At 41.3% G+C, this 16,313-nt stretch overlaps 1 protein-coding gene across 1 annotated transcript in view; it reads left to right on the forward strand.

Annotated features, from left to right (window-relative positions):
• The window catches only part of LOC121624089 (phospholipid phosphatase-related protein type 5-like), an 81,458-nt gene that overhangs the window by 451 nt on the left and 64,694 nt on the right, over positions 1 to 16,313 (forward strand). The window lies entirely within an intron of this gene.

Raw genomic sequence — 16,313 nt, forward strand, 5'->3', positions numbered from 1 at the left:
TTTACACCAGCTGTGAAACGCACATCTCGTTGATTTTTTTCACAGAGCAAAGCATTTTCTTGGAGATTACTGCTGACTTCTGCCTGGTCTTTGCTCCATGATGTAATGTCAGAAATGACAGCATCAAATTGAAAATGGCATACACAGGCTGCTAACTCACTGCACAAGATCAAATGAGAAGCCTACATGTTTATCTGTATTGACTCGTTGTCCTGGAAATGCACCAATGTGAGATGACTGCCGGTCAGTCTGATGAATTGTGAGCCGATATCTTCGAGGGAATATTGTCCTGAGTAATTGCGTCAGGTTTCAGCCTCTGTGTAGATTACTGCTGACTTTGGTCTGATCTTTGCTCCACGATGCAATGTCAAAAATGGCAATCAAATTTGAAGTGGCATTTAAAGACTGAGCTGACTTGCCATTGCTTAGTAAACATGATCAAGATACAAAGCAACAATAGCATTATTTTGGAGTTTGTGTCCTTGTGATGTGTCCAACATTCACTGTCCTTTTAACTTTGGTTTGGTCTCGACCAACTCCTGAGGAACTGTTCTCCTGAGCTGCCAAATGCTACGTTCATTAGCTCGTCTCCAGCTGTGTCTGTCTGCGGCTTGGTGCTGAGCAGGTGGAGTGCGCTGGGCTTATCTGAAAATATGGTGCGAGAAGAGTGACTTTTAATTTCAGCTTTCAAAACTTGCCATTGTAAAAGGAAACATTGTCATTGAAACTCTTGTATTGGAAAAAGTTGTGTTTTTCAATTACAGCTTCAGGCTTTTTCTTCATGTCTGTCTTTTTCCAGTGACATAGTTCCAGTTTTTGTTTCCGCCATCAGTGCATTAAGTCTCTTTTTCACTGCAATACTTGTTTCAGTGCCAGTACATCTTTTTCCAATACAAGTCTTTCAATGACAATGTTTCCTTTTTCAATGCCAAATTTGATTTCCGATGCCAAAATGTAAACTGTTTGTAGAACAGCAGCCGCCTGCTGCTCCTGGAGGCTGAGAGTCGAGTTTGTGGGCCAGAAAACCGAAACAATGACCTACAAGAGGCTCGTTAGTTTGAGCGACATCACTTGATCCATTGTTAATATCATAACATAGATTAGTGCAGTTATAAGACACTGCTTCCTGGCAGATAGCAGCTGACTTTTGCCTGAGCTTAGTTCTGTGATATGACGCTTAAATTGGCAAGATCACATTTGTAATGGCATAGAGACTGCGTTGTCGTCTCATAGCGCAGTCAGAAAGGTCAAAATGTGAAACCTACAGTATCAGTGTATTTGTTTTGATTGGATGTCTTCCAAGTGGAGCCATCTAACATGACTTTTTTGTCTGATCATTCTGATGAGTCATTAGTCAGTAAGCTATCATGGATCACAGGTCACAATGCTCCCTGGTGTGATTATTCAAATACAGCATCCGCTTATATTCCTGTGGTTTTTGCCTGATCTTTTTGCATTCTAATCACAAAATAACGGGATTAGACTTGCTTGTGTCATGTTTCACGGCTCATTTACTGCTCTGTCACTTATCAGCTGATTGTGGAATGAACTTATAAAATGTGGCCAACAGGGGTGCACTGCGCCTCGAACGTTAAGTGCTGTGATCACTGCAGCAGTAGCTGGTCTGAAGTTTACACACAGTAACCCTGCTCTGGACTGTCTGTACGCCTCTGTGTCTATTTCAGCTGCTTGCATGCCTGTCAGTCTGTCCACACACACACACATGCACATACACACTAAAACACACACAGTTGTGTTTCCTTAACTTATGGGGACATTACAGACACTTACATTCAGTTCCTGGCGACTTACCCGAACCATAACAATGATAAACCTAACCTTAAACCAAGTCTCCACTCTGAAGTTTAATGATTTACGTAATGGGGACTTGTGTTTGAAGATGGGTAATACACGTCTACACACACACACAGCTGAAATGGCTGTGAACTGAACACATCTGAGGCATCCTGGCACATCACACAGCACACGGTCTCAAAGCAGCAATATTACATTTAACCAGATTTCGAAGCATAAGTTTGCTTCCATCTCCCTTGCTGTCCTGAGACTTTCTTTTTGATGGCAGTCTTCCTTACACAGCATACCACTTTAGACGTAATTAAGTTGGGATGTTCTTATTCAGACTGACAGGGCATTCAACATGTAGTGTACAAGTGAGCAGCATCAGTGCAACATGGGCATGCATGTGGAGCAAGCATAAGAGATTGTAATGGTACAGAACAGACAGCATGTTAACATGTGTTCTCCTTTTTGATATTTTGGAGTACAGCAGGGGAAAGCGACCATGACAACAACAGCTTAACAAACGGAATGATGCTTCTTCAGGCAATCATATTTTGTGTGGATGACGCAGTCAGAGGCAGATGGTGTGGATTCACGTCATAGATGGTCATATCATATTGTAGAATGTGACACAGCAGCATTTACACCACGATGCATTTCAGGAATAAAACATGCAACGCCACGTTTTCTAAAAAGAAAAGAGGCAGTGACACACAAGATTGATGAACTGCTGTGATCCAATGTGTCCTGCATCAACAACAGAATACTGCTCTGACGCAGCACATCATATCAGAAGCTGCAGCTTTATCAACATATGTGTCCTGCTGTCTTCAGATGGCTGCAGGGATTTAATGAACTGAAGGAGAAACTTATGTATAAAGCAGCTGTGGACAACAGATACCGTAAGAATCACTAATAATAATTTATAGATAAATGCAGAATGGTTTACATCTACCACTCTGCTGGCTGGATGGCAGTTTACGTGTTATAATAACCAAAATGGATGTGTTCCTGAGCTGTTTTCTCAGTCTCAAGACTAAGACCCGTTTGCTGCCAAAATACCAACAACTCACTTTGCGCTGCTTCATTTGAATGAAACTCCCATCTGTCTGTGCCTCTCCTCCCACCCATGCACCAAAATACCACACAGCTGGGCAAACACAATGTCATGGTCAGGAAAACATCAAGCTGTCGGAGCACTCTTGCATTGGTTGTTGCACTGTTGCTCTATGAGTAAGATATATCAGACACACACACTTTACTTGAATGCATTTATTGCTTGTTTGGCTATGCACATGAGATTTGTCGACCAGATGAAAGACGATGATGAAAAGGTTGCTGTTCAGAAGCAATATTAAGTGAGTGACTTTTCACCAGCGCTACCATGCCTAATATTTCAATCCAGCCCATGATGTCATATTAACAGCAAGATAAGGCAACTTTGACAAAAATCAAATCTGTTTTTATGTTCATGATTTTCACATTAGAGCAAGTTTCATATTTCATCAATGAAACTTGAAACTCATCAATATTTGCAATTTAGTTTTCAAACGGTAATGAAGTGAAATCAACAAATACTTGGACGGGAAGTCCATCTAATCAAAAGTCTAAAGTGGTCTGCCATAAAGTAATATTTGATGTTATACTAAGATAATAGTGTGAAGGGTGTGCTACATTCTCCCTAGACTTATATGCACACGTTTAGCAGGGACTCAGTGAACAGGAAAGCCTCTTCCTGCTGCTGAGACTGAGAAAATGTTCTGAGTACCAGCAGGAGCCACAGGTGAGAAAACCGGAGGTGAAAAAAATAAATGCTTCAACGGTACTCGATAATACAGCATTTAAAGGACAGGCTCGTGATTTTTCAAGTCTGCCTTATCACAATGCTCATACGGCCCTGTGCTATAATAGTGCAGACAAATAATGGCTGGCCTCCAATAAAGGAAATGGCAACACAAACATGCCACCATGCTGCTCCTCAACCATTTTCACCAATTATTTGTTCTGGCTTCTACTTTGCTGTCTGTTTTTTCTTTTCCTTTCTTTTTGTCTTTTTTTTTTTTTTTTTTTTGAGTACTGTTATTGTGTTGCGTTAATGTCACTAAAACTCAAAACTTCCTGAAGAGAGAAGCCTACCAGCAGCAAGAAGGCTTTACTGTTGAGTTTAAACTGACAAAACTGAAGACAAGAGACAGTGAGAGCCTCAGTTTTCCAACCAGGGAGGTGTTTTACTACAGTATACTTTAATAAGATATATTTATTAAACAGGGGTGATCAAAAACCAAAGGCTGGTTCTTTCTGCAGATGAGCTTAATAAAGGCTTAGGCCGCTATCTAAGCTACCTAATTTCCTCTTTGTGTTACTCTTCCTTTACTGCAGCTCGGCAAAGAACAGACTAAAAACACTGTGACATTGGGAGATACTCATTTGATTGTCTCAGACTGGTGGAGTCTCATATAAGCTTCACCAGCTGGACTTGATAATGTATTTTTACATAGAACAAGGATCTCTCACAGTGGAATTAGACTGGTATGGAACACTTCAGGTTCAATCATCAATACAAAAGATGAGTTAGAAATATACATGGTTCTCAAAAAACTCATTTCAGCAAGATATATCTAATCGCCAATCTTAAAATTCAGTGATGTGCCATGTGGGCTGTGAAGCCAAAGGTTGCAGTATTGAGAAAACTGATCTACAAACTGCTCCCTTTTCAGTTCTGGGTTAATTTTGGATGATTTCAGCTATCATTCACTCATCCTTTGTTCTCAACTGCTCTGATCTGTTTTGAATTCACTACTGCTCTGAATCACACCTCTGACTGGCTTCTTGTCCAAAGCAATGTTTGCCAAGGCAAAAGGGTATTGCAGTATTTAAACTGGTCTGCCACAGTGACAGATAAAACACCAATTCTCAGAAATGAAGCTGAAATAACTAAAGTGGTGTACTGGCCTTGTGGTGGCCATAACATAAACCCCTAGGAACACGACATGATCCAGGAGAGTCCTGACCTTGAATATTAATAACACTGAGGAGGTAGCTTGAAGAAAAAACACACAGGAGCACAGAATGCCAGAAACAAAAGCCTTATGTCTGTGCACAGAGGGACGGATCCTTGAAATCTGTCATAGCACTTGTAGCTCGGCCATTTGCACTAAGATATCACATCGATAAGACTGTCAGCCACCAGGATAGCTCAGTGCCTCTCTAAAGGAAAGAGGGAGAGTTTTCTTAATCTAGTTTACTCATGCAGACTACCAGCAGCTACAGGTAATTAAAGCAGCAACGTCAAAAGCAGTGCTTTTTTAAATCATGTCTCTCCACGATATCCACCAATAATGTCTTCTAACATCACCTTTCCAACTTGTTGGCTGTAATCTCTGCTGTTTAAAACATGTGCAGTTCACCTTGTTCTGATCATTCGTAGCAGCAGGTAGTGTGTCTTTTGTGTAGTGAGGTGGAAAGTAAGGCAGTGGAGGTCTGGGTGGTGGATGGATATGTAGCACATCTGACTGTCATGTAGGAGACCCGGCATGATTCATACGGCTCTGGTGTAGTTCTCATCTACGGTTGTTTTCCTAGTTGGAAAAGCATCTAATCAGAGCTTTTGTGGGTAGAATGAAGAATAGGGACATCATTATTTTGTGCCAGACTGTGATGACAGAAAAAGTCTGAAAATGGCACGAGGCAGGCATGAGATGGACGAGCTGTACAGGAAATGACTTAGAGAAATAACAACTCTTCATAACCCTAATGACAAACCTGAACTTCCTCTAGTAACCATTCTGCTATAGCCACATTAACCACATGACGCTGTCAGGATGCATCAGCGTTTAATGGTTTATGACAGAATACTCCAGCTCACCACAACACACCTTCCTAGCAGAGAATGGTTAACACAAGCAGCTAATTTCAGACTAAATCATGAAAAATGTGGTTGTTGCTCATTGTTAGAGAAGTAAAGTGTTAAATCAGGTCCAATACCAAGTTTATTCAGCTTTGTTCTCATATGCATTTGTGGATTTTGCGACTTTGTTTCATTCCAGCTCTACTCTCCACGTGGATCTCACCATTTCCCCCCGGAGATTAGACATTGTTTCGGTTTGTTCGGTTCGGTTGTATTTGCACTTGACACGTCCTTGTTCCTTCATGCTTCCCTCGACTCAGAAAAGCCCTGACAGTCTGAGTATTTGCTTTCAGAATCCTGAGTGACACACATGATTGGCAGCTTGTAAATCATGGGATATTCTGTGGCATTACGTTTGGCTGCTTTAGAGGCATATGTGAAAAGACACATTGTGTATATTGGGTAGGAGACTCAGCTGATTTGTTAGGAGTCACTTGTCTGTTGATGGAGTGGCTGATTGACTGTCTGTGGTTTAAAACCATGTCAGTTTGTTTGCATGGAAGCGTAGCATAGAGGATGTTCTTCGGAGAGAGAATAGGACACTTTGATGTTGATCAGCAATCTGGTTAACACGTCTGTGTGTGATGTTACACAGTCCTGCTTTTAGAGGGATTTGCTCTGAAGACTCATGGACTCAAACAGACTTTTTCACATGGACACCATGTCCAGGGATGCCCAGGATGGTTTGGTCTTCTAGATACACTCTTCCTCCTTCCACCCAGTCTGCATAGGAAGGTTTTCAACTTTTTGCATTTGTGCATTGTGTTCAATCAGCATAAATCATTTAATTTTGCCTTCCAAAATTAGAAAGTGTCAATCGATCACATGGCACGAATCGTTTTGTGTGAATTAATTCTCACAGTGCCTGCAGTGATCGTCTCCACAGTCACAGTTCAGAGCGTAATGCTGTTCAGTACAACTCAAGTCTGATCTGTTGGCTGCTCGGCAGCTCCACTGGAACAGTAGAGGGTTAAGTGCTTTGATCTCAGATGGGAGTTTTCAGTCTGACACTACAGTTTCCATCATTTTGCTGCAGAGGCAGTGAGTACTAGCAAAAATTATGTAAAGTATGCTTAATTAACTGTTAGCAGTTCCTATTAGCTATGTAGCTATGAATATGCAGACAGCTATCACTCGATTACTCTGATACTGAAGAAAACAAACCAGTGTCTTTTGTCTTAATTTCTTTAATTGCGTAATTTCTACATCCATAATTCTCAGTGCAGAAATTTAGTTGTTTGTTCATGGGCAGTGCATCCTGTCTGGTGCTTCAGGTCAGTTTTCTCATGTTCAGTGTTTAATTTGATGTCAGCTCTCTCATCAGAATATAAAAGTAATAAATGGGCATCCACACTGTGCCAGCCGCACATACAGCTGTGGCAGATCCTGGAGAGGTCTGAGTGTGTGCCCGGGCCGTGGAGTTGGTTCTGAGCAGGAGACACATGGAGGCTGTTTCTGCCTCTGCAGTGTGCACTGTCAGTGCGTTTTTTTTATCTTCATCGTTTGTTACCTCTTGCTGTTTGAGCTGTCAGATGTACGATGCATCAAACAGAACATCAGTATCAGTAACATTTCTGCAGAACTCTGACTCTCTGGATTACAACTATATAGGTGATATTATTATTATTATTGATACCCTGCTAGCCTGGGGATTGAACAAGCAAACTTATGATTAAAGCAGTGCTGCTCACGGTTGTGAGTGCTTACCTCCTGCGTTCTTCATTCTTGCAAATTGCAGGATGCATTGTTCTGCCGGTCTTCATTTTAACTGCCTCAGCAGCTTCTAGGACAAACTGAGTAACTGAACAGTGTAAAAACAAACAAACAGATTCACAGATTCCTAATTACCAGCATCAGACAGAATGTGAGTATTGCAGAAGACAACAGGGTGTCCATGAGGTTTTCCAACTCCACTCCACGCTGCCATGCACAACAGCAAAGATTGAAATGCGCTACGGCACACCGGCTCCCACTGTTCTCAGCAAACTATTTTCTTTCCAAGGATAAAAGTGCCATAAAGATGGATGTGCATCTGCACAGAAAGCATCAGCCTGCAGCACCCAGCTACTGAGAGTAAAATCCACCTGAAAACTCTGTGACACGGCTTAAAAACACAGCTAATCACAGGACACGCTGCTTTACTGGCCCTACTTTATTTATTTTTTGGTGATCATTCTGTCATTTTCCTATGAATTTTTACTAGACAAAGACAACGGGCTTCATACGAGACCTATTTGAATGAACAGATCTTAAGATTCATGTTATCTTAATCTGAATGGATTTGGAGTTTAAATATGAAACCAAATTAAATATACTGTATGATTAAAATAAACTTAATGCAAAATTAGTACTCAGTTCACTACAATACCGTCACAGCTGCCAATTTACAGTGAAATTTTATAGATATTGTAACTTCTATGAGCATTTTTCAGAGCACCAACGTAAGCAGTCAGTGAGAAAACTCCCTCACTCAGCTGTCTTGCGGTGTTTATGCAATTGTCTGTCTAAGATCATCCTGTTACACCTGACAGTGTTACACCACCTACTGTGGGCAATTATTCTTTAATTCTCTAATTATTATCTACGAGACATTCCCCTTGACCACCTGTCATATTACTCCTGGACTGCATTATGTTAGAAAGACATTGTTAACGTCGGTATAATTTGATGTCAAAGCATTCCCTCTTATTTCTGTCACAGTACAGCTCTGCTTTGATAGCATGTGTATTTGTATTATTTTCTATTTTTTCAGTTCCTCCAATACAACTTCTGCTGATCTGAGGACCTGAAGTTCCACAGAGTGAAATTCGTTTTACGCTTTCTCTCAAACGGAGCAGAATATTGATTGATTATTGACTATGCTAATGATCAGATCTCATGTACAGGTGGTAGTCATCGTTCTGAAGGCAACTGCATATGACAAGTTTGCACAGATAAGAGTTGGATCAATCTAACTCGGCAAACGCCAAAGAACAAGAAGAAACTACAAAAATGTCCTACAGGAGGCCCGGCTGCTGGCTTTCTGTTTAATTAGTTATTCCAATATTGAGAATTGACCGTAACTGCGCTGAATTTTTGATGAGGTAACATGAGCCTGCACTTCATGAGTTCGAAACTTGCAGGCTGTGTCTTTTTTCTTCCTTTTCCTCACACAGCAAAAGTGACCTGCTACACATCATAGCAAGTTCGTAAAGACAGCTTAGACGGATATATGTATATGGTGCTTTTCATGATTTGATTAGTTTTCTCTGCTGATAGTCTGTGTGCTGATTTCGCAGAGCTCGAGCTCAAACATGGCATTGATTTACTCACGTGTCACACACCAGCACTGCATCTTCACTGCCAGCAACTTAATGAGAAGAAGCAGTTCTAAGATCACCGAGAAAGTGTGTATTTCACACTAAACCCAAACTGAGGCTGATGTGCCATGGCACATTTGAAGAAGGATCGTAATAATCATCAGTTATATTGTGCATTTCTGTTACGAACTCCTATAAGCCCAGAGGCGTATTTTGTCCCTTGACCCTTCAATTTCAGCCAACTTTATTAATATATGACCTCACACATGCAAATCCATATCACTTTGATTAGCATTCCAGTCCACACATTGGACGCAGCAGTTTCTAAAAAAAAATTGCTGCATGGTGCTGTGCTTAAAAAAAATGAGAGGAAGAGTAGGAGGGAGAGGGAGTTAGAGGCTTATCTGAGAGCCAAGAGAGACACATGCCACTCTAACATCCTCACGCAGTAAAGGATTATCATCCTCATTTGTAGTAGCCCAGTTAACCTCTCAGACAGAAAATACCAATTCACATGACACAACGATTTGATGATGATTTACACACAGTTTTAAATGTCCCTGTGATGTAGATGTGGTGGACTAGAGTCACAGGTTGGTTTCAGAAGTTGGAGTTGAAGTCAGAGGTTCTTCAACTACCAAGAAAACCCCAAAACTGCAAATACTGTTTATGAATGCTATTTCCTCCATTTACATATTCATATCAATCTAGCAAATAACGTGGAATTATGAATACACTTACACCACTTTCTGGTTACCTTACCATAGAGTGCCTTGGTAGCTGAATAGTTACAGCACATGCTGCATGGGCGCCTTAACATTGCTAGTTTGAGTCCAGCAACCTTTTGCTGTTGCTTATAACACCTAATTTCCTGTCTACCTCTGCTGTCCAAAAAATCTAAAAACTTTTCTTACCTGATACTAATGAATATTTAGAACAGAATTGTATTTGCTTCTGTCCTTCACTGCCATATATTTGATCGATTTGACTGTTAAACCACATGCAAACCACAGCAAAGACCAACCACAGGACTATATGAAGCTGACATGAAGTGATTTATCTAGTTATGTGAATAATGTACGTTGGAAAACATCTAAACAAGATGATTATGAGGTAAGTTCATATCATATTAAAGGTCCTAATTCTGATTGTAAAAGCAAATGATGGAGGGGAGTTCTGGTGTGTGTGGTGAACTTGAATCGGATTTTTACATTCCCAGAATTGTAATATCGCCCCTGGCTGCAACTCCTATGATACTTCCCCTGTATTTACCTCGGTGCTGCACAGAGACATCAGGTACATGAACACTATCTCACCTACGTCTCCTGCATTTAGAGCTTGTGGACCTCTTCCTTTGTGTCTACCTCTCTCACTCTGCACAGGGTGGCACAGTGTATATACATGTTGTGTTTCTTTGAGGTGTCTTATTATGTCACTCCATTTCCTTTTTATTCCCAATGGGTTTGTTTCATGACTCTTACTACATTACATACTACACATCATTCTGTGTGTCTGTGTGTGTGTGTGTTGGCTGCCTCTCTTCCTCCCAATCTCCAGTTTCCCATGCAATCTCACCCCTGCCCTCTCATTGGATATTGTCTGTGTGCTGTCATTGGAGTCTGTCCCTGCGCTCTCATTGGATACTGTTCATGCACTCTCATTGGATACTGCTCCTGTCGTGTCTCAGTCTCTTTTCCGAGGTGCTCTGACAACAAACTCATCCGACTTCAGGCTTTAAGAGAAACTCACGAGGAGGTGAAGAAAGGTCTCTGAAGTTCTTTCACTAGATGACCTGCCTGACAGGCATCAGCACAGATTCTATGCTGTCTCGAGGGTTTTAGTCTCATATTAAAGAAATTTGTCTGACACAGCCAAATTGTTCCAAAAGGCTTCCAATCTGCATTAGTTTAAATTGCATTGATCCAGCATGATGTCTGTGTGTTCTTATTTGACTCATGACTCTGAGAAGAATACAAGTCTGCTTGGAGTTCACTATTAAGAACCTTGCTTTTAAAAATGTTAATAGAGACCTTGTAGGTTTTCCCATTCATCCCTCAGCTGTGTTGCTGCTGGGTTCAGGGTGCTGTTTGTTGCTTTTTCCAAAATGACTGCCATTTATCACTGTGGAATACAGAGGCCAGAGGCTTCGTTCATGCCTCGGTGGCTGCTCCACCTCGGTCCCCAGAGCCTCTTTGTATTAGCGTGTTCAAAAGGCAATTGTTCAGATGTCTGGCGCTGTCTCGCTTTCCCATTAAAACCTGTTGCCACTGCAAGCCCAATTAACCTGTAAATGGAGACATATTGAGACATTGAGTTTTATTGTGAAAGCTGCACCTGGAGGCAGGCATGTTGACCAGCAAACTATTGCCCAAATGTTGGTTCAATGTCAGAGTCTTTTCCTGTTGGCTACACTTTGACTTGAAATGCTGATGAAGATAGATGAGACAGAGGTTGTCGTGAAATTAAATAAGCAAGAGAGTCTAAGGAAGAGCTATGGAGGAAGAGGATGAGAGGAGTGAACAAGTTCAGCTCTGACCAGAAGAACAGTTGAGTAAATAAGCAGCACGGGTCACCCTGGCCCTGTCATCGTGACTTAGCCAGCAGGGAATAGCTCTACAGTGAGGGAGACACAGAGAGAGAGAGGGCAGGGAGGTAGTTAAGGGACTAAACAAGCAGCACATTGTCACTGTGGCCCTGTCAGCTTGTGTTATTGCCGATGAGAAAGTGGGACAAATGGCCTGTGGCTGTCACAGTGTTGCTCAGGCTTTTTGGAAATCAGGCCTTCAGCCACTTCTTGCCATTCTCAGTGAAATCACAGGCAGTAAGTTCAAAGTGCATGGCAAACAATAATATAGGATACCAGTAATAATGATAATAAAAATAATAGTACTCTATAAAAATGCTGTATTAATTACTTCATAATGAATAATTTTCCATTCCATTTTCCAATAAACCAACATGTCTGTTGTTGAGGAACACTGTTAGGCAGTTTTTTTTTTCTTCTTTTTCTTTTCATTTTCTGGTGCATGGGCTCTTGTGGTTTAGTCTGTTTCCTTCTGATGGCGTCTGCTTGAAAAAGAGGGTCACAGCGTGCTTGTTTGTGGTGTGGAAGCAAAGTGGACCGACCATAAAACAGCATGATCTCACATATACCGTTATAGCATTATTCAAAAGATCCATCTGATGATCAGGAACCTTGAACAAAGCAATCAAGTGATATTCATGCAAGACCATGTGGTCGTCATAACGACACATATGCACGATTTTCCCTGATACATCTGAAAGTGAAAAGCATTAAAAAAAAGATGTGTTGAACTTGTGTTTTCCTCTGTGTGTTTTATCAGTTTCTCATTAAAAATTGAGGGGAACCATAGCAACCACACAGTTTCTCCATAATTAAACAGCAGAAGATGCCTCTTTGTGTGTGTCAACTTTATGATCCTACTTACAAGGTCCAATTGTAGTCTCAACCACGGATGACTGTAATCAGTCATCCTCACCAGAGAGGGTGAATAAACACAGAATCAGAAAGGTATTGCATGGCCAGCTTTGAAAATGCATTTTTTTATGCAGGTCCATGTAGCGCTGATGATGCCCAATGAGTGATTAACCTGCCATGTTAATACCGCTTGGTTTGTTTGTGATAAGACAGTGACAACAACATGAAATGGGCCTGAAAGAAAAGTTTTTTCCAGACCAAATGAATTGAACTGCATGTATGAAAGCACCAATGAAGTTAATGACTGAATTAAATTCATTGAATAGATTAAGCCACAGAGATGAACAATTATTTTATCTGAAATAAAAAAAATATACGTATATATATAATCATTTTTTAAAAAATCCTTCAGTATATAGCTTGTAAAAGACCTCATGGCACTCTTCTTCCTTTAGGTCGTTACTGTCCAACTCGATGTAGTGTCACCCCTAAATTCCACCAGCACCGCAGCACTCTGTCCTTTTATTTTGTCATCACATTGGTTTCCACATAATTTCATCTATCAGATAATATAATATCCCAAACCCTTTTTTAACTTCCTCCACTTTCACACAAGTCAAATTTCACACTGTGCTGATTAAAAATGTTAAAGTAGAAGAACAAGCAGCTCTTCATGCGGAAAATATAAATCTAGTATCCACTTGAAAATACATGGATGTCACAGGATTGACATTGCGATCAGCAAGTTTGCTGACGGTAATTGCAGCTGTGGGGCGGGGGTAAGAAAATATTCATATATGCCCTCCAGACCAAAGTCACTGACCAGCTCAGGTGATGTCGGGAGGAGAATGTCCAGTTTGGGGACCTCAGAGCTGCAGAACTACATGATATGGTTCTGCAGGCTTTATCAGGCTGTGACCTTCAGCATCCACTGTAGCCATTTGCAGTCTAATGTGTACTGGCCGGGATGAGAGTCAGCACCTCTGAGGCCATGGTCCTCTGCTGGGAAATGGGGAATTGCTCCCTCGGGGTTAGTCAGTCACTGTCTCAAGCGAAGCAGTTTCTTGTTTCTGAGTGAGGTTTAAATGGAGCTTGACATTGTCAGGCAGGCTGGCGTAGCATCGGCTGTAATGCAGGCATTGTACCGGACCGCTGCAGTGGAGAGGGAGCTGAGCCAGAAGGCACAGCATTTGATTAACTAGTCGATGCACATTCCAACCATCGCTTATCGTCGTGAACTGTTGGTAGTGACCGATAGAAAGACAAAAAGAAAGACAGAATGAGTGTCCTCCAAAGGGTGGCTGGACTCAGCCTTAGAGATAGGCTAGGGAGTTCAGACATGTCCTCAGGCTCAGGGGCTGGCTTTTCCTCTTAAAACGTCAACAGGAGCCAGTTGAGGTGGTTTGGGTTTGATCAGGATGCCTCCTGGGTGTCTTCCCTAGAGGGTTTTGGTACACGTCCAACTGGTAGAGCAGACCACGGGGTAGACCCAGAACACACTGGACTTATTATATGTCTCATGACTCAAATGTTGCTGAGCAGAGGGACATCTGCATTACCGCGTTCAGCCTGCTGCCTTGTGACTTGGCCTGATGGCAGGTGGATGGATGGAGCAGGAGTCAGAGAGAGAGTGAAAGAGTGTCAGAGAGAGCAGACTGATGCTGCATCACCAGTTAGACAAGAATGCAACCCTAACCCCCCAGAATGATCGTTTTATGTTCGCTACCTGTCGTCCTTCCTCCTTCTGTCTTTCCTTCTTTCTGAAAGAAGTCCCTGTCCTGGTATAAAGGGATTATACCAGGAGAGAGACTTTCCTGGTATGATCCTGTTATACCAGGAGACAGAGTTTGTCCTGTTCTAACAGGATTATTGTCCACAGTGGAGAAAAGAGAGGACAGCTCTATTGAACTTGAAAGTTGTGTTGTGTGACCACGAACATCTAAAAATGGAAATCCAGAATGAAGTATTGGACCTTCAATTAAAACAAATAAGCTTTCTGCTCGAAGGAACTGAAAATTGCACACACAAATGTTTTATTATTTTTTTTTTCTTAAATTGCAAAGATGAAGTGCAGTTATCTCTCAGGTCGTAGTCTTTTTTCTTTGTTATGCTTTATTCTTTCTGTCATGTGTAATTGCATTTGTTAAATCATACTCCCCTCTTCGCTGTGAAACAGCTGGTCATCAATTTACCGCTGTTTTCTTAAAACACTGAAATCCTTTAGTCTTCTGAATGCTAATGCAACCGACTTTAGTCGCTTCACAATACGTCTCTCCCAAAACTCTGTTTTGGATTTCCAAGTGACATGACAGATGAGGGTAGAAAACAGACCATAATAAAGGAGAACGTACGAGGAGACTAAGATACAGAGTTGTTTTTGTGCCGTAAACTGCGTGAATCCCAAGCAGGAAGCGTCCCTCTCAGCTCAGAGAGCATAATCAGCTGTCTGTTCAGAACTCTGGATTTTGTTTACGGCTGTTTAATGAACAGCGTAACAGGTTTAATGATCAGTGCTTTGCTGATCAGTTTGATATTTGTTTCGAGTCTTCACGTGCGGCCCTACCTAGCCATGGAACACCCACACAGGTGTTTCTATTAATTTTGCTGAATGAGTTTTTCTCAGGACTTCAGACACTAGTCTTTTAATTTGTTAGGAGGGACAGCTTGTTGCAGATGATCAATACCAGTGTGTAGGCTATAGTTAAAATATTTTGGAAATGTTACCTTCACTTTTACAGGTTTCTAACAAGTTGCTTTATTTCTGTCTGTTTAGAGGCATCATTTCGCTGTGGCATAGTTTTCTGCCCAGCCCTCCATTCGCAGGAGGAGAAGAAGTGTCCTGTTCCCTCGCGGTTCATCCTGTTGTGTTTGTATTTAAGCAAGATGAATATTGTGGTTTTGTTTCATAAGTAGTGTATCTTAAACCAGCATACATGTTTATGAATTAAATCCTGGTGTATTCTTTGCCTCTGGCTTTGGAATGAAAACTGAATATATTAGTGCGCTGTTCACTGACTGTTTTTATTAATGTAAAATGAAATACAGCCTTAAAGAAGCAAAGTGCATCTCAATAACCACAGATGGGTGGACTTCACCGGCTACTCAGAGCTATATTACAGTCACATGATGATTGGAAACAGTATTTTAGATTGATTTAAATCTGGTTTCAGATGTATCCCAGCCAGTTGTTGAGATGTGTCTGACTCTCCAAGACACAAGCATTCTGTAGAAGTACTGGAGCCTCTACAGAGTCTGTCTGCATTGGTGATGGCAGTGGAAGTTCGGCTGAGGGGATTCCAACACACACGGCCATACAGAATGGGAAACATGTCACATCATTTACCTGACCCCCGATCAGTGCAGCCGTTAAATGATCAGTGCACGTAAGAGCGAGAGAACAGCGTGAGAGCGCATGAATATGAGGCTTTTGTTCATCTGATGCTCCGTGTTTACCTGCTGTGCTGCTAAATTTAACGTAATAGCTTTAATCCCATCAGTAAAACAAGTGAGTCACATCTAACTTACTTCTCTTCTGCTCCCACTTCCTCTCTTAAAACAGAAGAGTGCTGTTTTCATTCGCTAATTATTTCCACTTGGACCACTTAGCAATGTTGTTTTTGTTAATTGTTATGCCTGATGACATATGTTGTGTGTTTGTGTTGATATAAAGATTAGATATGACTTTATTGATCTCTCAATGGAGAAATTCACTAATAAAGTTGTACACTGTAGGGTTGTTTGCATTTTCATTTGTTTTATTGTGTTTTGTGGTGTGGATTTTAAAAAAATGACTAAAATGTGCTGACTTGTTCAGGAATACATTGTTATCAGAAGACAGAGGCTAAATCAGGTACAGAAAAGGAGTCTC

This window comes from Chelmon rostratus, chromosome 20 (assembly GCF_017976325.1).
Source record: "Chelmon rostratus isolate fCheRos1 chromosome 20, fCheRos1.pri, whole genome shotgun sequence".
NCBI classification, from domain to species: domain Eukaryota; kingdom Metazoa; phylum Chordata; class Actinopteri; order Chaetodontiformes; family Chaetodontidae; genus Chelmon; species Chelmon rostratus.